The sequence below is a fragment of the Thunnus thynnus genome, chromosome 2 (genome assembly GCF_963924715.1).
Source record: "Thunnus thynnus chromosome 2, fThuThy2.1, whole genome shotgun sequence".
NCBI classification, from domain to species: Eukaryota; Metazoa; Chordata; class Actinopteri; order Scombriformes; family Scombridae; genus Thunnus; species Thunnus thynnus.
This window is the reverse complement of record NC_089518.1, coordinates 8,772,207-8,799,247: the sequence shown is the minus strand read 5'-3', so window position 1 is coordinate 8,799,247 and position 27,041 is coordinate 8,772,207.

Below are 27,041 nucleotides of genomic sequence, written 5' to 3'. Positions count from 1 at the left end.
GACTCTGCTTGTACAGTTAAGCGTTTTGGATGAGTCTGGCTCAATTCTGATGAAAAGTGACTAGTTTGTGTCGAATAACACTGAAACTGATAGAAACATATGAAAAAGCATATACTGTGTGTGCCGTGACTCTGCTTGTGTACAAGCAGAGCGTTTTGGATGAGTGTGCATCGATTCTGATGAAAAGTGACTACTTTGTGTCAAATAACACTGAAATTGATAGAAACATATGAAAAAGCATATAATGTGTGTGCCGTGACTCTGCTTGTACAGTCAAGCGTTTTGGATGAGTCTGGCTCAATTCTGATGAAAAGTGACTAGTTGTTGTCAAATAACACTGAAACTGATAAAAACATATGAAAAAGCATATACTATGTGCGCCGTGACTCTGCTAGTACAATAAAGCATTAGGTGTGAGTCTGGCTCAATTCTGATGAAAAGTGACTAGTTTGTGTCGAATAACACTGAAACTGATAGAAACATATGAGAAAGCATATACTGTGTGTGCCGTGATTCTGCTAGGACAGTCAAGCGTTTTGGATGAGTCTGGCTCAATTCTGATGAAAAGTGACTAGTTTGTGTCGAATAACACTGAAACTGATAGAAACATATGAAAAAGCATATACTGTGTGTGCCGTGACTCTGCTTGGACAGTCAAGCGTTTTGGATGAGTCTGGCTCAATTTTGATGAAAAGTGACTAGTTGTTGTCAAATAACACTGAAACTGATAGAAACATATGAAAAAGCATATAATGTGTGTGCCGTGACTCTGCTTGTACAGTCAAGCGTTTTGGATGAGTCTGGCTCAATTCTGATGAAAAGTGACTAGTTTGTGTCGAATAACACTGTAAATGATAGAAACATATGAAAAAGCATATACTGTGTGTGCCGTGACTCTGCTTGTACAGTTAAGCGTTTTGGATGAGTCTGGCTCAATTCTGATGAAAAGTGACTAGTTTGTGTCGAATAACACTGAAACTGATAGAAACATATGAAAAAGCATATACTATGTGTGCCGTGACTCTGCTTGGACAGTCAAGTGTTTTGGATGAGCCTGGCTCAATTTTGATGAAAAGTGACTAGTTTGTGTCAAATGACACTGAAACTGATAGAAACATATGAAAAAGCATATACTGTGTGTGCCGTGACTCTGCTTGTACAGTCAAGCGTTTTGGATGAGTCTGGCTCAATTCTGATGAAAAGTGACTAGTTTGTGTGAAATAACACTGAAACTGATAGAAACATATGAAAAAGCATATATTGTGTGTGCCGTGACTCTGCTAGGACAGTTAAACATTTTGGATGAGTCTGGCTCAATTCTGATGAAAAGTGACTAGTTTGTGTGAAATAACACTGAAATTGATAGAAACATATGAAAAAGCATATATTGTGTGTGCCGTGACTCTGCTAGGACAGTTATACATTTTGGATGAGTCTGGCTCAATTCTGATGAAAAGTGACTAGTTTGTGTGAAATAACACTGAAATTGATAGAAACATATGAAAAAGCATATATTGTGTGTGCCGTGACTCTGCTAGGACAGTTAAACATTTTGGATGAGTCTGGCTCAATTCTGATGAAAAGTGAACAGTCGTTGTTAAATAACACTGAAACTGATAGAAACATATGAAAAAGCATATACTGTGTGTGCCGTGACTCTGCTTGTGTACAAGCAGAGCGTTTTGGATGAGTGTGCATCGATTCTGATGAAAAGTGACTAGTTTGTGTCAAATAACACTGAAATTGATAGAAACATATGAAAAAGCATATAATGTGTGTGCCATGACTCTGCTTGTACAGTCAAGCGTTTTGGATGAGTCTGGCTAAATTCTGATGAAAAGTGACTAGTTTGTGTAGAATAACACTGTAAATGATAGAAACATATGAAAAAGCATATACTGTGTGTGCCGTGACTCTGCTTGTACAGTTAAGCGTTTTGGATGAGTCTGGCTCAATTCTGATGAAAAGTGACTAGTTGTTGTCAAATAACACTGAAACTGATAAAAACATATGAAAAAGCATATACTATGTGCGCCGTGACTCTGCTAGTACAATAAAGCATTAGGTGTGAGTCTGGCTCAATTCTGATGAAAAGTGACTAGTTTGTGTCGAATAACACTGAAACTGATAGAAACATATGAAAAAGCATATACTGTGTGTGCCGTGACTCTGCTTGGACAGTCAAGCGTTTTGGATGAGTTTGGCTCAATTTTGATGAAAAGTGACTAGTTGTTGTCAAATAACACTGAAACTGATAGAAACATATGAAAAAGCATATATTGTGTGTGCCGTGACTCTGTACTTACAGTCAAGCGTTTTGGATGAGACTGCATCAATTCTGATGAAAAGTGACTAGTTTGTGTCAAATAACACTGAAATTGATAGAAACATATGAAGAAGCATATAATGTGTGTGCCGTGACTCTGCTTGTACAGTCAAGCGTTTTGGATGAGTCTGGCTCAATTCTGATGAAAAGAGACTAGTTTGTGGCGAATAACACTGAAACTGATAGAAACATATGAAAAAGCATATACTGTGTGTGCCGTGACTCTGCTTGTGTACAAGCAGAGCGTTTTGGATGAGTCTGCATCGATTCTGATGAAAAGTGACTAGTTTGTGTCAAATAGCACTTAAATTGATAGAAACATATGAAAAAGCATATAATGTGTGTGCCGTGACTCTGCTTGTACAGTCAAGCATTTTGGATGAGTCTGGCTCAATTCTGATGAAAAGTGACTAGTTTGTGTCAAATGACACTGAAATTGATAGAAACATATGAAATAGCATATACTATGTGTGCCGTGACTCTGCTAATTCAATAAAGCATTAGGTGTGAGTCTGGCTCAATTTTGATGAAAAGTGACTAGTTTGTGTCGAATAACACTGAAACTGATAGAAACATATGAAAAAGCATATACTGTGTGTGCCGTGACTCTGCTTGGACAGTCAAGTGTTTTGGATGAGCCTGGCTCAATTTTGATGAAAAGTGACTAGTTGTTGTCAAATAACAATGAAACTGATAGAAACATATGAAAAAGCATATACTGTGTGTGCCGTGACTCTGCTTGTACAGTCAAGCGTTTTGGATGAGTCTGGCTCAATTCTGATGAAAAGTGACTAGTTTGTGTCAAATAACACTGAAATTGATAGAAACATATGAAAAAGCATATATTGTGTGTGCCGTGACTCTGCTAGGACAGTTAAACATTTTGGATGAGTCTGGCTCAATTCTGATGAAAAGTGAACAGTCGTTGTCAAATAACACTGAAACTGATAGAAACATATGAAAAAGCATATACTGTGTGTGCCGTGACTCTGCTTGTGTACAAGCAGAGCGTTTTGGATGAGTGTGCATCGATTCTGATGAAAAGTGACTAGTTTGTGTCAAATAACACTGAAATTGATAGAAACATATGAAATAGCATATAATGTGTGTGCCGTGACTCTGCTTGTACAGTCAAGCGTTTTGGATGAGTCTGGCTCAATTCTGATGAAAAGTGACTAGTTTGTGTCGAATAACACTGTAAATGATAGAAACATATGAAAAAGCATATACTGTGTGTGCCGTGACTCTGCTTGTACAGTTAAGCGTTTTGGATGAGTCTGGCTCAATTCTGATGAAAAGTGACTAGTTTGTGTCAAATAACCCTGAAATTGATAGAAACATATGAAAAAGCATATAATGTGTGTGCCGTGACTCTGCTTGTACAGTCAAGCGTTTTGGATGAGTCTGGCTCAATTCTGATGAAAAGTGACTAGTTTGTGTCGAATAACACTGTAAATGATAGAAACATATGAAAAAGTATATACTGTGTGTGCCGTGACTCTGCTTGTACAGTTAAGCGTTTTGGATGAGTCTGGCTCAATTTTGATGAAAAGTGACTAGTTGTTGTCAAATAACACTGAAACTGATAAAAACATATGAAAAAGCATATACTATGTGCGCCGTGACTCTGCTAGTACAATAAAGCATTAGGTGTGAGTCTGGCTCAATTTTGATGAAAAGTGACTAGTTTGTGTCGAATAACACTGAAAATGATAGAAACATAAGAAAAAGCATATACTGTATGTGCCGTGATTCTGCTAGGACAGTCAAGCGTTTTGGATGAGTCTGGCTCAATTCTGATGAAAAGTGACTATTTTGTGTCGAATAACACTGAAACTGATAGAAACATATGAAAAAGCATATACTGTGTGTGCCGTGATTCTGCTAGGACAGTCAAGCGTTTTGGATGAGTCTGGCTCAATTCTGATGAAAAGTGACTAGTTTGTGTCGAATAACACTGTAAATGATAGAAACATATGAAAAAGCATATACTGTGTGTGCCGTGACTCTGCTTGGACAGTCAAGCGTTTTGGATGAGTTTGGCTCAATTTTGATGAAAAGTGACTAGTTGTTGTCAAATAACACTGAAACTGATAGAAACATATGAAAAAGCATATATTGTGTGTGCCGTGATTCTGCTAGGACAGTCAAGGGTTTTGGATGAGTCTGGCTCAATTCTGATGAAAAGTGACTAGTTTGTGTCGAATAACACTGAAACTGATAGAAACATATGAAAAAGCATATACTGTGTGTGCCGTGATTCTGCTAGGACAGTCAAGCGTTTTGGATGAGTCTGGCTCAATTCTGATGAAAAGTGACTAGTTTTTGTCGAATAACACTGAAACTGATAGAAACATGTGAAAAAGCATATACTGTGTGTGCCGTGACTCTGCTTGTACAGTCAAGCGTTTTGGATGAGTTTGGCTCAATTTTGATGAAAAGTGACTAGTTGTTGTCAAATAACACTGAAACTGATAGAAACATATGAAAAAGCATATATTGTGTGTGCCGTGACTCTGTACTTACAGTCAAGCGTTTTGGATGAGACTGCATCAATTCTGATGAAAAGTGACTAGTTTGTGTCAAATAACACTGAAATTGATAGAAACATATGAAATAGCATATAATGTGTGTGCCGTGACTCTGCTTGTACAGTCAAGCGTTTTGGATGAGTCTGGTTCAATTCTGATGAAAAGAGACTAGTTTGTGGCGAATAACACTGAAACTGATAGAAACATATGAAAAAGCATATACTGTGTGTGCCGTGACTCTGCTTGTGTACAAGCAGAGCGTTTTGGATGAGTCTGCATCGATTCTGATGAAAAGTGACTAGTTTGTGTCAAATGACACTGAAATTGATAGAAACATATGAAAAAGCATATACTGTGTGTGCCGTGACTCTGCTTGTACAGTCAAGCGTTTTGGATGAGTCTGGCTCAATTCTGATGAAAAGTGACTAGTTTGTGTCAAATGACACTGAAATTGATAGAAACATATGAAAAAGCATATACTGTGTGTGCCGTGACTCTGCTTGTACAGTCAAGCGTTTTGGATGAGTCTGGCTCAATTCTGATCAAAAGTGACTAGTTTGTGTCAAATGACACTGAAATTGATAGAAACATATGAAATAGCATATACTATGTGTGCCGTCACTCTGCTAATTCAGTAAAGCATTAGGTGTGAGTCTGGCTCAATTCTGATGAAAAGTGACTAGTTTGTGTCAAATAACACTGAAACTGATAGAAACATATGAAAAAGCATATACTGTGTGTGCCGTGATTCTGCTAGGACAGTCAAGCGTTTTGGATGAGTCTGGCTCAATTCTGATGAAAAGTGACTAGTTTGTGTCGAATAACACTGTAAATGATAGAAACATATGAAAAAGCAAATACTGTGTGTGCCGTGACTCTGCTTGTACAGTCAAGCTTTTTGGATGAGTCTGGCTCAATTCTGATGAAAAGTGACTAGTTTGTGTCAAATAACCCTGAAATTGATAAAAAACATATGAAAAAGCATATAATGTGTGTGCCGTGACTCTGCTTGTACAGTCAAGCGTTTTGGATGAGTCTGGCTCAATTCTGATGAAAAGTGACTAGTTTGTGTCGAATAACACTGAAAATGATAGAAACATATGAAAAAGCATATACTTTATGTGCCGTGATTCTGCTAGGACAGTCAAGCGTTTTGGATGAGTCTGGCTAAATTCTGATGAAAAGTGACTAGTTTGTGTCAAATAACACTGAAATTAATAGAAACATGTGAAAAAGCATATACTATGTGCGCCGTGACTCTGTTAGTACAATAAAGCATTAGGTGTGAGTCTGGCTCAATTTTGATGAAAAGTGACTAGTTTGTGTCGAATAACACTGAAAATGATAGAAACATGAGAAAAAGCATATATTGTATGTGCCGTGATTCTGCTAGGACAGTCAAGCGTTTTGGATGAGTCTGGCTCAATTCTGATGAAAAGTGACTAGTTTGTGTCGAATAACACTGAAACTGATAGAAACATATGAAAAAGCATATACTGTGTGTGCCGTGATTCTGCTAGGACAGTCAAGCGTTTTGGATGAGTCTGGCTCAATTCTGATGAAAAGTGACTAGTTTGTGTCAAATAACCCTGAAATTGATAGAAACATATGAAAAAGCATATAATGTGTGTGCCGTGACTCTGCTTGTACAGTCAAGCGTTTTGGATGAGTCTGGCTCAATTCTGATGAAAAGTGACTAGTTTGTGTCGAATAACACTGTAAATGATAGAAACATATGAAAAAGTATATACTGTGTGTGCCGTGACTCTGCTTGTACAGTTAAGCGTTTTGGATGAGTCTGGCTCAATTCTGATGAAAAGTGACTAGTTTGTGTCGAATAACACTGAAACTGATAGAAACATATGAAAAAGCATATACTGTGTGTGCCGTGACTCTGCTTGTGTACAAGCAGAGCGTTTTGGATGAGTGTGCATCGATTCTGATGAAAAGTGACTACTTTCTGTCAAATAACACTGAAATTGATAGAAACATATGAAAAAGCATATAATGTGTGTGCCGTGACTCTGCTTGTACAGTCAAGCGTTTTGGATGAGTCTGGCTCAATTCTGATGAAAAGTGACTAGTTGTTGTCAAATAACACTGAAACTGATAAAAACATATGAAAAAGCATATACTATGTGCGCCGTGACTCTGCTAGTACAATAAAGCATTAGGTGTGAGTCTGGCTCAATTCTGATGAAAAGTGACTAGTTTGTGTCGAATAACACTGAAACTGATAGAAACATATGAGAAAGCATATACTGTGTGTGCCGTGATTCTGCTAGGACAGTCAAGCGTTTTGGATGAGTCTGGCTCAATTCTGATGAAAAGTGACTAGTTTGTGTCGAATAACACTGAAACTGATAGAAACATATGAAAAAGCATATACTGTGTGTGCCGTGACTCTGCTTGGACAGTCAAGCGTTTTGGATGAGTCTGGCTCAATTTTGATGAAAAGTGACTAGTTGTTGTCAAATAACACTGAAACTGATAAAAACATATGAAAAAGCATATACTATGTGCGCCGTGACTCTGCTAGTACAATAAAGCATTAGGTGTGAGTCTGGCTCAATTCTGATGAAAAGTGACTACTTTGTGTCGAATAACACTGAAAATGATAGAAACATATGAAAAAGCATATACTTTATGTGCCGTGATTCTGCTAGGACAGTCAAGCGTTTTGGATGAGTCTGGCTAAATTCTGATGAAAAGTGACTAGTTTGTGTCAAATAACACTGAAATTAATAGAAACATGTGAAAAAGCATATACTATGTGCGCCGTGACTCTGCTAGTACAATAAAGCATTAGGTGTGAGTCTGGCTCAATTTTGATGAAAAGTGACTAGTTTGTGTCGAATAACACTGAAAATGATAGAAACATAAGAAAAAGCATATACTGTATGTGCCGTGATTCTGCTAGGACAGTCAAGCGTTTTGGATGAGTCTGGCTCAATTCTGATGAAAAGTGACTAGTTTGTGTCGAATAACACTGAAACTGATAGAAACATATGAAAAAGCATATACTGTGTGTGCCGTGATTCTGCTAGGACAGTCAAGCGTTTTGGATGAGTCTGGCTCAATTCTGATGAAAAGTGACTAGTTTGTGTCGAATAACACTGTAAATGATAGAAACATATGAAAAAGCATATACTGTGTGTGCCGTGACTCTGCTTGGACAGTCAAGCGTTTTGGATGAGTTTGGCTCAATTTTGATGAAAAGTGACTAGTTGTTGTCAAATAACACTGAAACTGATAGAAACATATGAAAAAGCATATATTGTGTGTGCCGTGATTCTGCTAGGACAGTCAAGGGTTTTGGATGAGTCTGGCTCAATTCTGATGAAAAGTGACTAGTTTGTGTCGAATAACACTGAAACTGATAGAAACATATGAAAAAGCATATACTGTGTGTGCCGTTGTTCTGCTAGGACAGTCAAGCGTTTTGGATGAGTCTGGCTCAATTCTGATGAAAAGTGACTAGTTTTTGTCGAATAACACTGAAACTGATAGAAACATGTGAAAAAGCATATACTGTGTGTGCCGTGACTCTGCTTGTACAGTCAAGCGTTTTGGATGAGTTTGGCTCAATTTTGATGAAAAGTGACTAGTTGTTGTCAAATAACACTGAAACTGATAGAAACATATGAAAAAGCATATATTGTGTGTGCCGTGACTCTGTACTTACAGTCAAGCGTTTTGGATGAGACTGCATCAATTCTGATGAAAAGTGACTAGTTTGTGTCAAATAACACTGAAATTGATAGAAACATATGAAATAGCATATAATGTGTGTGCCGTGACTCTGCTTGTACAGTCAAGCGTTTTGGATGAGTCTGGTTCAATTCTGATGAAAAGAGACTAGTTTGTGGCGAATAACACTGAAACTGATAGAAACATATGAAAAAGCATATACTGTGTGTGCCGTGACTCTGCTTGTGTACAAGCAGAGCGTTTTGGATGAGTCTGCATCGATTCTGATGAAAAGTGACTAGTTTGTGTCAAATGACACTGAAATTGATAGAAACATATGAAAAAGCATATACTGTGTGTGCCGTGACTCTGCTTGTACAGTCAAGCGTTTTGGATGAGTCTGGCTCAATTCTGATGAAAAGTGACTAGTTTGTGTCAAATGACACTGAAATTGATAGAAACATATGAAAAAGCATATACTGTGTGTGCCGTGACTCTGCTTGTACAGTCAAGCGTTTTGGATGAGTCTGGCTCAATTCTGATCAAAAGTGACTAGTTTGTGTCAAATGACACTGAAATTGATAGAAACATATGAAATAGCATATACTATGTGTGCCGTCACTCTGCTAATTCAGTAAAGCATTAGGTGTGAGTCTGGCTCAATTCTGATGAAAAGTGACTAGTTTGTGTCAAATAACACTGAAACTGATAGAAACATATGAAAAAGCATATACTGTGTGTGCCGTGATTCTGCTAGGACAGTCAAGCGTTTTGGATGAGTCTGGCTCAATTCTGATGAAAAGTGACTAGTTTGTGTCGAATAACACTGTAAATGATAGAAACATATGAAAAAGCAAATACTGTGTGTGCCGTGACTCTGCTTGTACAGTCAAGCTTTTTGGATGAGTCTGGCTCAATTCTGATGAAAAGTGACTAGTTTGTGTCAAATAACCCTGAAATTGATAAAAAACATATGAAAAAGCATATAATGTGTGTGCCGTGACTCTGCTTGTACAGTCAAGCGTTTTGGATGAGTCTGGCTCAATTCTGATGAAAAGTGACTAGTTTGTGTCGAATAACACTGAAAATGATAGAAACATATGAAAAAGCATATACTTTATGTGCCGTGATTCTGCTAGGACAGTCAAGCGTTTTGGATGAGTCTGGCTAAATTCTGATGAAAAGTGACTAGTTTGTGTCAAATAACACTGAAATTAATAGAAACATGTGAAAAAGCATATACTATGTGCGCCGTGACTCTGTTAGTACAATAAAGCATTAGGTGTGAGTCTGGCTCAATTTTGATGAAAAGTGACTAGTTTGTGTCGAATAACACTGAAAATGATAGAAACATGAGAAAAAGCATATATTGTATGTGCCGTGATTCTGCTAGGACAGTCAAGCGTTTTGGATGAGTCTGGCTCAATTCTGATGAAAAGTGACTAGTTTGTGTCGAATAACACTGAAACTGATAGAAACATATGAAAAAGCATATACTGTGTGTGCCGTGATTCTGCTAGGACAGTCAAGCGTTTTGGATGAGTCTGGCTCAATTCTGATGAAAAGTGACTAGTTTTTGTCGAATAACACTGAAACTGATAGAAACATGTGAAAAAGCATATACTGTGTGTGCCGTGACTCTGCTTGTACAGTCAAGCGTTTTGGATGAGTTTGGCTCAATTTTGATGAAAAGTGACTAGTTGTTGTCAAATAACACTGAAACTGATAGAAACATATGAAAAAGCATATATTGTGTGTGCCGTGACTCTGTACTTACAGTCAAGCGTTTTGGATGAGACTGCATCAATTCTGATGAAAAGTGACTAGTTTGTGTCAAATAACACTGAAATTGATAGAAACATATGAAAAAGCATATACTGTGTGTGCCGTGACTCTGCTTGTACAGTCAAGCGTTTTGGATGAGTCTGGCTCAATTCTGATGAAAAGTGACTAGTTTGTGTCAAATGACACTGAAATTGATAGAAACATATGAAAAAGCATATACTGTGTGTGCCGTGACTCTGCTTGTACAGTCAAGCGTTTTGGATGAGTCTGGCTCAATTCTGATCAAAAGTGACTAGTTTGTGTCAAATGACACTGAAATTGATAGAAACATATGAAATAGCATATACTATGTGTGCCGTCACTCTGCTAATTCAGTAAAGCATTAGGTGTGAGTCTGGCTCAATTCTGATGAAAAGTGACTAGTTTGTGTCAAATAACACTGAAACTGATAGAAACATATGAAAAAGCATATACTGTGTGTGCCGTGATTCTGCTAGGACAGTCAAGCGTTTTGGATGAGTCTGGCTCAATTCTGATGAAAAGTGACTAGTTTGTGTCGAATAACACTGTAAATGATAGAAACATATGAAAAAGCAAATACTGTGTGTGCCGTGACTCTGCTTGTACAGTCAAGCTTTTTGGATGAGTCTGGCTCAATTCTGATGAAAAGTGACTAGTTTGTGTCAAATAACCCTGAAATTGATAAAAAACATATGAAAAAGCATATAATGTGTGTGCCGTGACTCTGCTTGTACAGTCAAGCGTTTTGGATGAGTCTGGCTCAATTCTGATGAAAAGTGACTAGTTTGTGTCGAATAACACTGAAAATGATAGAAACATATGAAAAAGCATATACTTTATGTGCCGTGATTCTGCTAGGACAGTCAAGCGTTTTGGATGAGTCTGGCTAAATTCTGATGAAAAGTGACTAGTTTGTGTCAAATAACACTGAAATTAATAGAAACATGTGAAAAAGCATATACTATGTGCGCCGTGACTCTGTTAGTACAATAAAGCATTAGGTGTGAGTCTGGCTCAATTTTGATGAAAAGTGACTAGTTTGTGTCGAATAACACTGAAAATGATAGAAACATGAGAAAAAGCATATATTGTATGTGCCGTGATTCTGCTAGGACAGTCAAGCGTTTTGGATGAGTCTGGCTCAATTCTGATGAAAAGTGACTAGTTTGTGTCGAATAACACTGAAACTGATAGAAACATATGAAAAAGCATATACTGTGTGTGCCGTGATTCTGCTAGGACAGTCAAGCGTTTTGGATGAGTCTGGCTCAATTCTGATGAAAAGTGACTAGTTTTTGTCGAATAACACTGAAACTGATAGAAACATGTGAAAAAGCATATACTGTGTGTGCCGTGACTCTGCTTGTACAGTCAAGCGTTTTGGATGAGTTTGGCTCAATTTTGATGAAAAGTGACTAGTTGTTGTCAAATAACACTGAAACTGATAGAAACATATGAAAAAGCATATATTGTGTGTGCCGTGACTCTGTACTTACAGTCAAGCGTTTTGGATGAGACTGCATCAATTCTGATGAAAAGTGACTAGTTTGTGTCAAATAACACTGAAATTGATAGAAACATATGAAATAGCATATAATGTGTGTGCCGTGACTCTGCTTGTACAGTCAAGCGTTTTGGATGAGTCTGGCTCAATTCTGATGAAAAGAGACTAGTTTGTGGCGAATAACACTGAAACTGATAGAAACATATGAAAAAGCATATACTGTGTGTGCCGTGACTCTGCTTGTGTACAAGCAGAGCGTTTTGGATGAGTCTGCATCGATTCTGATGAAAAGTGACTAGTTTGTGTCAAATAACACTGAAATTGATAGAAACATATGAAAAAGCATATACTGTGTGTGCCGTGACTCTGCTTGTACAGTCAAGCGTTTTGGATGAGTCTGGCTCAATTCTGATGAAAAGTGACTAGTTTGTGTCAAATGACACTGAAATTGATAGAAACATATGAAATAGCATATACTATGTGTGCCGTGACTCTGCTAATTCAGTAAAGCATTACGTGTGAGTATGGCTCAATTCTGATGAAAAGTGACTAGTTTGTGTCGAATAACACTGAAACTGATAGAAACATATGAAAAAGCATATACTGTGTGTGCCGTGATTCTGCTAGGACAGTCAAGCATTTTGGATGAGTCTGGCTCAATTCTGATGAAAAGTGACTAGTTTGTGTCGAATAACACTGAAACTGATAGAAACATATGAAAAAGCATATACTGTGTGTGCCGTGACTCTGCTTGGACAGTCAAGTGTTTTGGATGAGCCTGGCTCAATTTTGATGAAAAGTGACTAGTTTGTGTCAAATGACACTGAAACTGATAGAAACATATGAAAAAGCATATACTGTGTGTGCCGTGACTCTGCTTGTACAGTCAAGCGTTTTGGATGAGTCTGGCTCAATTCTGATGAAAAGTCACTAGTTTGTATGAAATAACACTGAAACTGATAGAAACATATGAAAAAGCATATATTGTGTGTGCCGTGACTCTGCTAGGACAGTTAAACATTTTGGATGAGTCTGGCTCAATTCTGATGAAAAGTGACGAGTTTGTGTGAAATAACACTGAAATTGATAGAAACATATGAAAAAGCATATATTGTGTGTGCCGTGACTCTGCTAGGACAGTTAAACATTTTGGATGAGTCTGGCTCAATTCTGATGAAAAGTGACTAGTTTGTGTGAAATAACACTGAAATTGATAGAAACATATGAAAAAGCATATATTGTGTGTGCCGTGACTCTGCTAGGACAGTTAAACATTTTGGATGAGTCTGGCTCAATTCTGATGAAAAGTGAACAGTCGTTGTTAAATAACACTGAAACTGATAGAAACATATGAAAAAGCATATACTGTGTGTGCCGTGACACTGCTTGTGTACAAGCAGAGCGTTTTGGATGAGTGTGCATCGATTCTGATGAAAAGTGACTAGTTTGTGTCAAATAACACTGAAATTGATAGAAACATATGAAAAAGCATATAATGTGTGTGCCGTGACTCTGCTTGCACAGTCAAGCGTTTTGGATGAGTCTGGCTAAATTCTGATGAAAAGTGACTAGTTTGTGTAGAATAACACTGTAAATGATAGAAACATATGAAAAAGCATATACTGTGTGTGCCGTGACTCTGCTTGTACAGTTAAGCGTTTTGGATGAGTCTGGCTCAATTCTGATGAAAAGTGACTAGTTGTTGTCAAATAACACTGAAACTGATAAAAACATATGAAAAAGCATATACTATGTGCGCCGTGACTCTGCTAGTACAATAAAGCATTAGGTGTGAGTCTGGCTCAATTCTGATGAAAAGTGACTACTTTGTGTCGAATAACACTGAAAATGATAGAAACATATGAAAAAGCATATACTTTATGTGCCGTGATTCTGCTAGGACAGTCAAGCGTTTTGGATGAGTCTGGCTAAATTCTGATGAAAAGTGACTAGTTTGTGTCAAATAACACTGAAATTAATAGAAACATGTGAAAAAGCATATACTATGTGCGCCGTGACTCTGCTAGTACAATAAAGCATTAGGTGTGAGTCTGGCTCAATTTTGATGAAAAGTGACTAGTTTGTGTCGAATAACACTGAAAATGATAGAAACATAAGAAAAAGCATATACTGTATGTGCCGTGATTCTGCTAGGACAGTCAAGCGTTTTGGATGAGTCTGGCTCAATTCTGATGAAAAGTGACTAGTTTGTGTCGAATAACACTGAAACTGATAGAAACATATGAAAAAGCATATACTGTGTGTGCCGTGACTCTGCTTGTACAGTCAAGCGTTTTGGATGAGTCTGGCTCAATTCTGATGAAAAGTGACTAGTTGTTGTCAAATAACACTGAAACTGATAGAAACATATGAAAAAGCATATATTGTGTGTGCCGTGACTCTGTACTTACAGTCAAGCGTTTTGGATGAGACTGCATCAATTCTGATGAAAAGTGACTAGTTTGTGTCAAATAACACTGAAATTGATAGAAACATATGAAGAAGCATATAATGTGTGTGCCGTGACTCTGCTTGTACAGTCAAGCGTTTTGGATGAGTCTGGCTCAATTCTGATGAAAAGAGACTAGTTTGTGGCGAATAACACTGAAACTGATAGAAACATATGAAAAAGCATATACTGTGTGTGCCGTGACTCTGCTTGTGTACAAGCAGAGCGTTTTGGATGAGTCTGCATCGATTCTGATGAAAAGTGACTAGTTTGTGTCAAATAGCACTTAAATTGATAGAAACATATGAAAAAGCATATAATGTGTGTGCCGTGACTCTGCTTGTACAGTCAAGCATTTTGGATGAGTCTGGCTCAATTCTGATGAAAAGTGACTAGTTTGTGTCAAATGACACTGAAATTGATAGAAACATATGAAATATCATATACTATGTGTGCCGTGACTCTGCTAATTCAATAAAGCATTAGGTGTGAGTCTGGCTCAATTTTGATGAAAAGTGACTAGTTTGTGTCGAATAACACTGAAACTGATAGAAACATATGAAAAAGCATATACTGTGTGTGCCGTGATTCTGCTAGGACAGTCAAGCGTTTTGGATGAGTCTGGCTCAATTCTGATCAAAAGTGACTAGTTTGTGTCGAATAACACTGAAACTGATAGAAACATATGAAAAAGCATATACTGTGTGTGCCGTGACTCTGCTTGGACAGTCAAGTGTTTTGGATGAGCCTGGCTCAATTTTGATGAAAAGTGACTAGTTGTTGTCAAATAACAATGAAACTGATAGAAACATATGAAAAAGCATATACTGTGTGTGCCGTGACTCTGCTTGTACAGTCAAGCGTTTTGGATGAGTCTGGCTCAATTCTGATGAAAAGAGACTAGTTTGTGTCAAATAACACTGAAATTGATAGAAACATATGAAAAAGCATATATTGTGTGTGCCGTGACTCTGCTAGGACAGTTAAACATTTTGGATGAGTCTGGCTCAATTCTGATGAAAAGTGAACAGTCGTTGTCAAATAACACTGAAACTGATAGAAACATATGAAAAAGCATATACTGTGTGTGCCGTGACTCTGCTTGTGTACAAGCAGAGCGTTTTGGATGAGTGTGCATCGATTCTGATGAAAAGTGACTAGTTTGTGTCAAATAACACTGAAATTGATAGAAACATATGAAATAGCATATAATGTGTGTGCCGTGACTCTGCTTGTACAGTCAAGCGTTTTGGATGAGTCTGGCTCAATTCTGATGAAAAGTGACTAGTTTGTGTCGAATAACACTGTAAATGATAGAAACATATGAAAAAGCATATACTGTGTGTGCCGTGACTCTGCTTGTACAGTTAAGCGTTTTGGATGAGTCTGGCTCAATTCTGATGAAAAGTGACTAGTTTGTGTCAAATAACCCTGAAATTGATAGAAACATATGAAAAAGCATATAATGTGTGTGCCGTGACTCTGCTTGTACAGTCAAGCGTTTTGGATGAGTCTGGCTCAATTCTGATGAAAAGTGACTAGTTTGTGTCGAATAACACTGTAAATGATAGAAACATATGAAAAAGCATATACTGTGTGTGCCGTGACTCTGCTTGTACAGTTAAGCGTTTTGGATGAGTCTGGCTCAATTCTGATGAAAAGTGACTAGTTTGTGTCGAATAACACTGAAACTGATAGAAACATATGAAAAAGCATATACTGTGTGTGCCGTGACTCTGCTTGTGTACAAGCAGAGCGTTTTGGATGAGTGTGCATCGATTCTGATGAAAAGTGACTACTTTGTGTCAAATAACACTGAAATTGATAGAAACATATGAAAAAGCATATAATGTGTGTGCCGTGACTCTGCTTGTACAGTCAAGCGTTTTGGATGAGTCTGGCTCAATTCTGATTAAAAGTGACTAGTTGTTGTCAAATAACACTGAAACTGATAAAAACATATGAAAAAGCATATACTATGTGCGCCGTGACTCTGCTAGTACAATAAAGCATTAGGTGTGAGTCTGGCTCAATTCTGATGAAAAGTGACTAGTTTGTGTCGAATAACACTGAAACTGATAGAAACATATGAGAAAGCATATACTGTGTGTGCCGTGATTCTGCTAGGACAGTCAAGCGTTTTGGATGAGTCTGGCTCAATTCTGATGAAAAGTGACTAGTTTGTGTCGAATAACACTGAAACTGATAGAAACATATGAAAAAGCATATACTGTGTGTGCCGTGACTCTGCTTGGACAGTCAAGCGTTTTGGATGAGTCTGGCTCAATTTTGATGAAAAGTGACTAGTTGTTGTCAAATAACACTGAAACTGATAGAAACATATGAAAAAGCATATAATGTGTGTGCCGTGACTCTGCTTGTACAGTCAAGCGTTTTGGATGAGTCTGGCTCAATTCTGATGAAAAGTGACTAGTTTGTGTCGAATAACACTGTAAATGATAGAAACATATGAAAAAGCATATACTGTGTGTGCCGTGACTCTGCTTGTACAGTTAAGCGTTTTGGATGAGTCTGGCTCAATTCTGATGAAAAGTGACTAGTTTGTGTCGAATAACACTGAAACTGATAGAAACATATGAAAAAGCATATACTATGTGTGCCGTGACTCTGCTTGGACAGTCAAGTGTTTTGGATGAGCCTGGCTCAATTTTGATGAAAAGTGACTAGTTTGTGTCAAATGACACTGAAACTGATAGAAACATATGAAAAAGCATATACTGTGTGTGCCGTGACTCTGCTTGTACAGTTAAACATTTTGGATGAGTCTGGCTCAATTCTGATGAAAAGTGACTAGTTTGTGTGAAATAACACTGAAATTGATAGAAACATATGAAAAAGCATATATTGTGTGTGCCGTGACTCTGCTAGGACAGTTAAACATTTTGGATGAGTCTGGCTCAATTCTGATGAAAAGTGACTAGTTTGTGTCAAATGACACTGAAATTGATAGAAACATATGAAATAGCATATACTATGTGTGCCGTGACTCTGCTAATTCAATAAAGCATTAGGTGTGAGTCTGGCTCAATTTTGATGAAAAGTGACTAGTTTGTGTCGAATAACACTGAAACTGATAGAAACATATGAAAAAGCATATACTGTGTGTGCCGTGATTCTGCTAGGACAGTCAAGCGTTTTGGATGAGTCTGGCTCAATTCTGATGAAAAGTGACTAGTTTGTGTCGAATAACACTGAAACTGATAGAAACATATGAAAAAGCATATACTGTGTGTGCCGTGACTCTGCTTGGACAGTCAAGTGTTTTGGATGAGCCTGGCTCAATTTTGATGAAAAGTGACTAGTTGTTGTCAAATAACAATGAAACTGATAGAAACATATGAAAAAGCATATACTGTGTGTGCCGTGACTCTGCTTGTACAGTCAAGCGTTTTGGATGAGTCTGGCTCAATTCTGATGAAAAGTGACTAGTTTGTGTCAAATAACACTGAAATTGATAGAAACATATGAAAAAGCATATATTGTGTGTGCCGTGACTCTGCTAGGACAGTTAAACATTTTGGATGAGTCTGGCTCAATTCTGATGAAAAGTGAACAGTCGTTGTCAAATAACACTGAAACTGATAGAAACATATGAAAAAGCATATACTGTGTGTGCCGTGACTCTGCTTGTGTACAAGCAGAGCGTTTTGGATGAGTGTGCATCGATTCTGATGAAAAGTGAACAGTCGTTGTTAAATAACACTGAAACTGATAGAAACATATGAAAAAGCATATACTGTGTGTGCCGTGACTCTACTTGTGTACAAGCAGAGCGTTTTGGATGAGTGTGCATCGATTCTGATGAAAAGTGACTAGTTTGTGTCAAATAACACTGAAATTGATAGAAACATATGAAAAAGCATATAATGTGTGTGCCATGACTCTGCTTGTACAGTCAAGCGTTTTGGATGAGTCTGGCTAAATTCTGATGAAAAGTGACTAGTTTGTGTAGAATAACACTGTAAATGATAGAAACATATGAAAAAGCATATACTGTGTGTGCCGTGACTCTGCTTGTACAGTTAAGCGTTTTGGATGAGTCTGGCTCAATTCTGATGAAAAGTGACTAGTTGTTGTCAAATAACACTGAAACTGATAAAAACATATGAAAAAGCATATACTATGTGCGCCGTGACTCTGCTAGTACAATAAAGCATTAGGTGTGAGTCTGGCTCAATTCTGATGAAAAGTGACTAGTTTGTGTCGAATAACACTGAAACTGATAGAAACATATGAAAAAGCATATACTGTGTGTGCCGTGACTCTGCTTGGACAGTCAAGCGTTTTGGATGAGTTTGGCTCAATTTTGATGAAAAGTGACTAGTTGTTGTCAAATAACACTGAAACTGATAGAAACATATGAAAAAGCATATATTGTGTGTGCCGTGACTCTGTACTTACAGTCAAGCGTTTTGGATGAGACTGCATCAATTCTGATGAAAAGTGACTAGTTTGTGTCAAATAACACTGAAATTGATAGAAACATATGAAGAAGCATATAATGTGTGTGCCGTGACTCTGCTTGTACAGTCAAGCGTTTTGGATGAGTCTGGCTCAATTCTGATGAAAAGAGACTAGTTTGTGGCGAATAACACTGAAACTGATAGAAACATATGAAAAAGCATATACTGTGTGTGCCGTGACTCTGCTTGTGTACAAGCAGAGCGTTTTGGATGAGTCTGCATCGATTCTGATGAAAAGTGACTAGTTTGTGTCAAATAGCACTTAAATTGATAGAAACATATGAAAAAGCATATAATGTGTGTGCCGTGACTCTGCTTGTACAGTCAAGCATTTTGGATGAGTCTGGCTCAATTCTGATGAAAAGTGACTAGTTTGTGTCAAATGACACTGAAATTGATAGAAACATATGAAATAGCATATACTATGTGTGCCGTGACTCTGCTAATTCAATAAAGCATTAGGTGTGAGTCTGGCTCAATTTTGATGAAAAGTGACTAGTTTGTGTTAAATAACACTGAAACTGATAGAAACATATGAAAAAGCATATACTGTGTGTGCCGTGATTCTGCTAGGACAGTCAAGTGTTTTGGATGAGTCTGGCTCAATTCTGATGAAAAGTGACTAGTTTGTGTCGAATAACACTGAAACTGATAGAAACATATGAAAAAGCATATACTGTGTGTGCCGTGACTCTGCTTGGACAGTCAAGTGTTTTGGATGAGCCTGGCTCAATTTTGATGAAAAGTGACTAGTTGTTGTCAAATAACAATGAAACTGATAGAAACATATGAAAAAGCATATACTGTGTGTGCCGTGACTCTGCTTGTACAGTCAAGCGTTTTGGATGAGTCTGGCTCAATTCTGATGAAAAGTGACTAGTTTGTGTCAAATAACACTGAAATTGATAGAAACATATGAAAAAGCATATATTGTGTGTGCCGTGACTCTGCTAGGACAGTTAAACATTTTGGATGAGTCTGGCTCAATTCTGATGAAAAGTGAACAGTCGTTGTCAAATAACACTGAAACTGATAGAAACATATGAAAAAGCATATACTGTGTGTGCCGTGACTCTGCTTGTGTACAAGCAGAGCGTTTTGGATGAGTGTGCATCGATTCTGATGAAAAGTGACTAGTTTGTGTCAAATAACACTGAAATTGATAGAAACATATGAAATAGCATATAATGTGTGTGCCGTGACTCTGCTTGTACAGTCAAGCGTTTTGGATGAGTCTGGCTCAATTCTGATGAAAAGTGACTAGTTTGTGTCGAATAACACTGTAAATGATAGAAACATATGAAAAAGCATATACTGTGTGTGCCGTGACTCTGCTTGTACAGTTAAGCGTTTTGGATGAGTCTGGCTCAATTCTGATGAAAAGTGACTAGTTTGTGTCAAATAACCCTGAAATTGATAGAAACATATGAAAAAGCATATAATGTGTGTGCCGTGACTCTGCTTGTACAGTCAAGCGTTTTGGATGAGTCTGGCTCAATTCTGATGAAAAGTGACTAGTTTGTGTCGAATAACACTGTAAATGATAGAAACATATGAAAAAGCATATACTGTGTGTGCCGTGACTCTGCTTGTACAGTTAAGCGTTTTGGATGAGTCTGGCTCAATTCTGACGAAAAGTGACTAGTTTGTGTCGAATAACACTGAAACTGATAGAAACATATGAAAAAGCATATACTGTGTGTGCCGTGACTCTGCTTGGACAGTCAAGCGTTTTGGATGAGTCTGGCTCAATTTTGATGAAAAGTGACTAGTTGTTGTCAAATAACACTGAAACTGATAGAAACATATGAAAAAGCATATAATGTGTGTGCCGTGACTCTGCTTGTACAGTCAAGCGTTTTGGATGAGTCTGGCTCAATTCTGATGAAAAGTGACTAGTTTGTGTCGAATAACACTGTAAATGATAGAAACACATGAAAAAGCATATACTGTGTGTGCCGTGACTCTGCTTGTACAGTTAAGCGTTTTGGATGAGTCTGGCTCAATTCTGATGAAAAGTGACTAGTTTGTGTCAAATAACCCTGAAATTGATAGAAACATATGAAAAAGCATATAATGTGTGTGCCGTGACTCTGCTTGTACAGTCAAGCGTTTTGGATGAGTCTGGCTCAATTCTGATGAAAAGTGACTAGTTTGTGTCGAATAACACTGAAACTGATAGAAACATATGAAAAAGCATATACTGTGTGTGCCGTGACTCTGCTTGTACAGTCAAGCGTTTTGGATGAGTCTGGCTCAATTCTGATGAAAAGTGACTAGTTTGTGTCGAATAACACTGAAACTGATAGAAACATATGAAAAAGCATATACTGTGTGTGCCGTGACTCTGCTTGTGTACAAGCAGAGCGTTTTGGATGAGTGTGCATCGATTCTAATGAAAAGTGACTACTTTGTGTCAAATAACACTGAAATTGATAGAAACATATGAAAAAGCATATAATGTGTGTGCCGTGACTCTGCTTGTACAGTCAAGCGTTTTGGATGAGTCTGGCTCAATTCTGATGAAAAGTGACTAGTTTGTGTCAAATAACACTGAAACTGATAGAAACATATGAGAAAGCATATACTGTGTGTGCCGTGATTCTGCTAGGACAGTCAAGCGTTTTGGATGAGTCTGGCTCAATTCTGATGAAAAGTGACTAGTTTGTGTCGAATAACACTGAAACTGATAGAAACATATGAAAAAGCATATACTGTGTGTGCCGTGACTCTGCTTGGACAGTCAAGCGTTTTGGATGAGTCTGGCTCAATTTTGATGAAAAGTGACTAGTTGTTGTCAAATAACACTGAAACTGATAGAAACATATGAAAAAGCATATATTGTGTGTGCCGTGACTCTGTACTTACAGTCAAGCGCTTTGGATGAGACTGCATCGATTCTGATGAAAAGTGACTAGTTTGTGTCAAATAACACTGAAATTGATAGAAACATATGAAATAGCATATACTTTTGTGGCCGTGACTCTGCTTGTACAGTCAAGCGTTTTGGATGAGTCTGGCTCAATTCTGATGAAAAGTGACTAGTGTGTGTCGAATAACACTGTAAATGATAGAAACATATGAAAAAGCATATACTGTGTGTGCCGTGACTCTGCTTGTACAGTTAAGTGTTTTGGATGAGTCTGGCTCAATTCTGATGAAAAGTGACTAGTTTGTGTCGAATAACACTGAAACTGATAGAAACATATGAAAAAGCATATACTGTGTGTGCCGTGACTCTGCTTGTGTACAAGCAGAGCGTTTTGGATGAGTGTGCATCTATTCTGATGAAAAGTGACTACTTTGTGTCAAATAACACTGAAATTTATAGAAACATATGAAAAAGCATATAATGTGTGTGCCGTGACTCTGCTTGTACAGTCAAGCGTTTTGGATGAGTCTGGCTCAATTCTGATGAAAAGTGACTAGTTGTTGTCAAATAACACTGAAACTGATAAAAACATATGAAAAAGCATATCCTATGTGCGCCGTGACTCTGCTAGTACAATAAAGCATTAGGTGTGATTCTGGCTCAATTCTGATGAAAAGTGACTAGTGTGTGTTGAATAACACTGAAACTGATAGAAACATATGAGAAAGCATATACTGTGTGTGCCGTGATTCTGCTAGGACAGTCAAGCGTTTTGGATGAGTCTGGCTCAATTCTGATGAAAAGTGACTAGTTTGTGTCGAATAACACTGAAACTGATAGAAACATATGAAAAAGCATATACTGTGTGTGCCGTGACTCTGCTTGGACAGTCAAGCGTTTTGGATGAGTCTGGCTCAATTTTGATGAAAAGTGACTAGTTGTTGTCAAATAACACTGAAACTGATAGAAACATATGAAAAAGCATATAATGTGTGTGCCGTGACTCTGCTTGTACAGTCAAGCGTTTTGGATGAGTCTGGCTCAATTCTGATGAAAAGTGACTAGTTTGTGTCGAATAACACTGTAAATGATAGAAACATATGAAAAAGCATATACTGTGTGTGCCGTGACTCTGCTTGTACAGTTAAGCGTTTTGGATGAGTCTGGCTCAATTCTGATGAAAAGTGACTAGTTTGTGTCAAATAACACTGAAATTGATCGAAACATATGAAAAAGCATATAATGTGTGTGCCGTGACTCTGCTTGTACAGTCAAGCGTTTTGGATGAGTCTGGCTCAATTCTGATGAAAAGTGACTAGTTTGTGTCGAATAACACTGAAACTGATAGAAACATATGAAAAAGCATATACTGTGTGTGCCGTGACTCTGCTTGTACAGTCAAGCGTTTTGGATGAGTCTGGCTCAATTCTGATGAAAAGTGACTAGTTTGTGTCGAATAACACTGAAACTGATAGAAACATATGAAAAAGCATATACTGTGTGTGCCGTGACTCTGCTTGTGTACAAGCAGAGCGTTTTGGATGAGTGTGCATCGATTCTGATGAAAAGTGACTACTTTGTGTCAAATAACACTGAAATTGATAGAAACATATGAAAAAGCATATAATGTGTGTGCCGTGACTATGCTTGTACAGTCAAGCGTTTTGGATGAGTCTGGCTCAATTCTGATGAAAAGTGACTAGTTGTTGTCAAATAACACTGAAACTGATAAAAACATATGAAAAAGCATATGCTATGTGCGCCGTGACTCTGCTAGTACAATAAAGCATTAGGTGTGAGTCTGGCTCAATTCTGATGAAAAGTGACTAGTTTGTGTCGAATAACACTGAAACTGATAGAAACATATGAGAAAGCATATACTGTGTGTGCCGTGATTCTGCTAGGACAGTCAAGCGTTTTGGATGAGTCTGGCTCAATTCTGATGAAAAGTGACTAGTTTGTGTCGAATAACACTGAAACTGATAGAAACATATGAAAAAGCATATACTGTGTGTGCCGTGACTCTGCTTGGACAGTCAAGCGTTTTGGATGAGTCTGGCTCAATTTTGATGAAAAGTGACTAGTTGTTGTCAAATAACACTGAAACTGATAGAAACATATGAAAAAGCATATACTGTGTGTGCTGTGACTCTGCTTGTACAGTCAAGCGTTTTGGATGAGTCTGGCTCAATTCTGATGAAAAGTGACTAGTTTGTGTCAAATAATACTGAAACTGATAGAAACATATGAAAAAGCATATATTGTGTGTGCCGTGACTCTGTACTTACAGTCAAGCGCTTTGGATGAGACTGCATCGATTCTGAAGAAAAGTGACTAGTTTGTGTCAAATAACACTGAAACTGATAGAAACATATGAAAAAGCATATACTGTGTGTGCCGTGACTCTGCTTGTGTACAAGCAGAGCGTTTTGGATGAGTGTGCATTGATTCTGATGAAAAGTGACTACTTTGTGTCAAATAACACTGAAATTTATAGAAACATATGAAAAAGCATATAATGTGTGTGCCGTGATTCTGCTTGTACAGTCAAGCGTTTTGGATGAGTCTGGCTCAATTCTGATGAAAAGTGACTAGTTGTTGTCAAATAACACTGAAACTGATAAAAACATATGAAAAAGCATATCCTATGTGCGCCGTGACTCTGCTAGTACAATAAAGAATTAGGTGTGATTCTGGCTCAATTCTGATGAAAAGTGACTAGTTTGTGTCGAATAACACTGAAACTGATAGAAACATATGAGAAAGCATATACTGTGTGTGCCGTGATTCTGCTAGGACAGTCAAGCGTTTTGGATGAGTCTGGCTCAATTCTGATGAAAAGTGACTAGTTTGTGTCGAATAACACTGAAACTGATAGAAACATATGAAAAAGCATATACTGTGTGTGCCGTGACTCTGCTTGGACAGTCAAGCGTTTTGGATGAGTCTGGCTCAATTTTGATGAAAAGTGACTAGTTGTTGTCAAATAACACTGAAACTGATAGAAACATATGAAAAAGCATATAATGTGTGTGCCGTGACTCTGCTTGTACAGTCAAGCGTTTTGGATGAGTCTGGCTCAATTCTGATTAAAAGTGACTAGTTTGTGTCGAATAACACTGTAAATGATAGAAACATATGAAAAAGCATATACTGTGTTTGCCGTGACTCTGCTTGTACAGTTAAGCGTTTTGGATGAGTCTGGCTCAATTCTGATGAAAAGTGACTAGTTTGTGTAAAATAACACTGAAATTGATAGAAACATATGAAAAAGCATATAATGTGTGTGCCGTGACTCTGCTTGTACAGTCAAGCGTTTTGGATGAGTCTGGCTCAATTCTGATGAAAAGTGACTAGTTTGTGTCGAATAACACTGAAACTGATAGAAACATATGAAAAAGCATATACTGTGTGTGCCGTGACTCTGCTTGTACAGTCAAGCGTTTTGGATGAGTCTGGCTCAATTCTGATGAAAAGTGACTAGTTTGTGTCGAATAACACTGAAACTGATAGAAACATATGAAAAAGCATATACTGTGTGTGCCGTGACTCTGCTTGTGTACAAGCAGAGCGTTTTGGATGAGTGTGCATCGATTCTGATGAAAAGTGACTACTTTGTGTCAAATAACACTGAAATTGATAGAAACATATGAAAAAGCATATAATGTGTGTGCCGTGACTCTGCTTGTACAGTCAAGCGTTTTGGATGAGTCTGGCTCAATTCTGATGAAAAGTGAATAGTTGTTGTCAAATAACACTGAAACTGATAAAAACATATGAAAAAGCATATGCTATGTGCGCTGTGACTCTGCTAGTACAATAAAGCATTAGGTGTGAGTCTGGCTCAATTCTGATGAAAAGTGACTAGTTTGTGTCGAATAACACTGAAACTGATAGAAACATATGAGAAAGCATATACTGTGTGTGCCGTGATTCTGCTAGGACAGTCAAGCGTTTTGGATGAGTCTGGCTCAATTCTGATGAAAAGTGACTAGTTTGTGTCAAATAACACTGAAACTGATAGAAACATATGAAAAAGCATATACTGTGTGTGCCGTGACTCTGCTTGGACAGTCAAGCGTTTTGGATGAGTCTGGCTCAATTTTGATGAAAAGTGACTAGTTGTTGTCAAATAACACTGAAACTGATAGAAACATATGAAAAAGCATATACTGTGTGTGCTGTGACTCTGCTTGTACAGTCAAGCGTTTTGGATGAGTCTGGCTCAATTCTGATGAAAAGTGACTAGTTTGTGTCGAATAACACTGGAAATGATAGAAACATATGAAAAAGCATATACTATGTGTGCCGTGACTCTGCTTGTACAGTCAAGCGTTTTGGATGAGTCTGGCTCAATTCTGATGAAAAGTGACTAGTTTGTGTCGAATAACACTGAAACTGATAGAAACATATGAAAAAGCATATACTGTGTGTGCCGTGACTCTGCTTGTGTACAAGCAGAGCGTTTTGGATGAGTCTGGCTCAATTTTGATGAAAAGTGACTAGTTGTTGTCAAATAACACTGAAACTGATAGAAACATATGAAAAAGCATATAATGTGTGTGCCGTGACTCTGCTTGTACAGTCAAGCGTTTTGGATGAGTCTGGCTCAATTCTGATGAAAAGTGACTAGTTTGTGTCGAATAACACTGTAAATGATAGAAACATATGAAAAAGCATATACTGTGTGTGCCGTGACTCTGCTTGTACAGTTAAGCGTTTTGGATGAGTCTGGCTCAATTCTGATGAAAAGTGACTAGTTTGTGTAAAATAACACTGAAATTGATAGAAACATATGAAAAAGCATATAATGTGTGTGCCGTGACTCTGCTTGTACAGTCAAGCGTTTTGGATGAGTCTGGCTCAATTCTGATGAAAAGTGACTAGTTTGTGTCGAATAACACTGAAACTGATAGAAACATATGAAAAAGCATATACTGTGTGTGCCGTGACTCTGCTTGTACAGTCAAGTGTTTTGGATGAGTCTGGCTCAATTCTGATGAAAAGTGACTAGTTTGTGTCGAATAACACTGAAACTGATAGAAACATATGAAAAAGCATATACTGTGTGTGCCGTGACTCTGCTTGTGTACAAGCAGAGCGTTTTGGATGAGTGTGCATCGATTCTGATGAAAAGTGACTACTTTGTGTCAAATAACACTGAAATTGATAGAAACATATGAAATAGCATATAATGTGTGTGCCGTGACTCTGCTTGTACAGTCAAGCGTTTTGGATGAGTCTGGCTCAATTCTGATGAAAAGTGACTAGTTGTTGTCAAATAATACTGAAACTGATAGAAACATATGAAAAAGCATATATTGTGTGTGCCGTGACTCTGTACTTACAGTCAAGCGCTTTGGATGAGACTGCATCGAT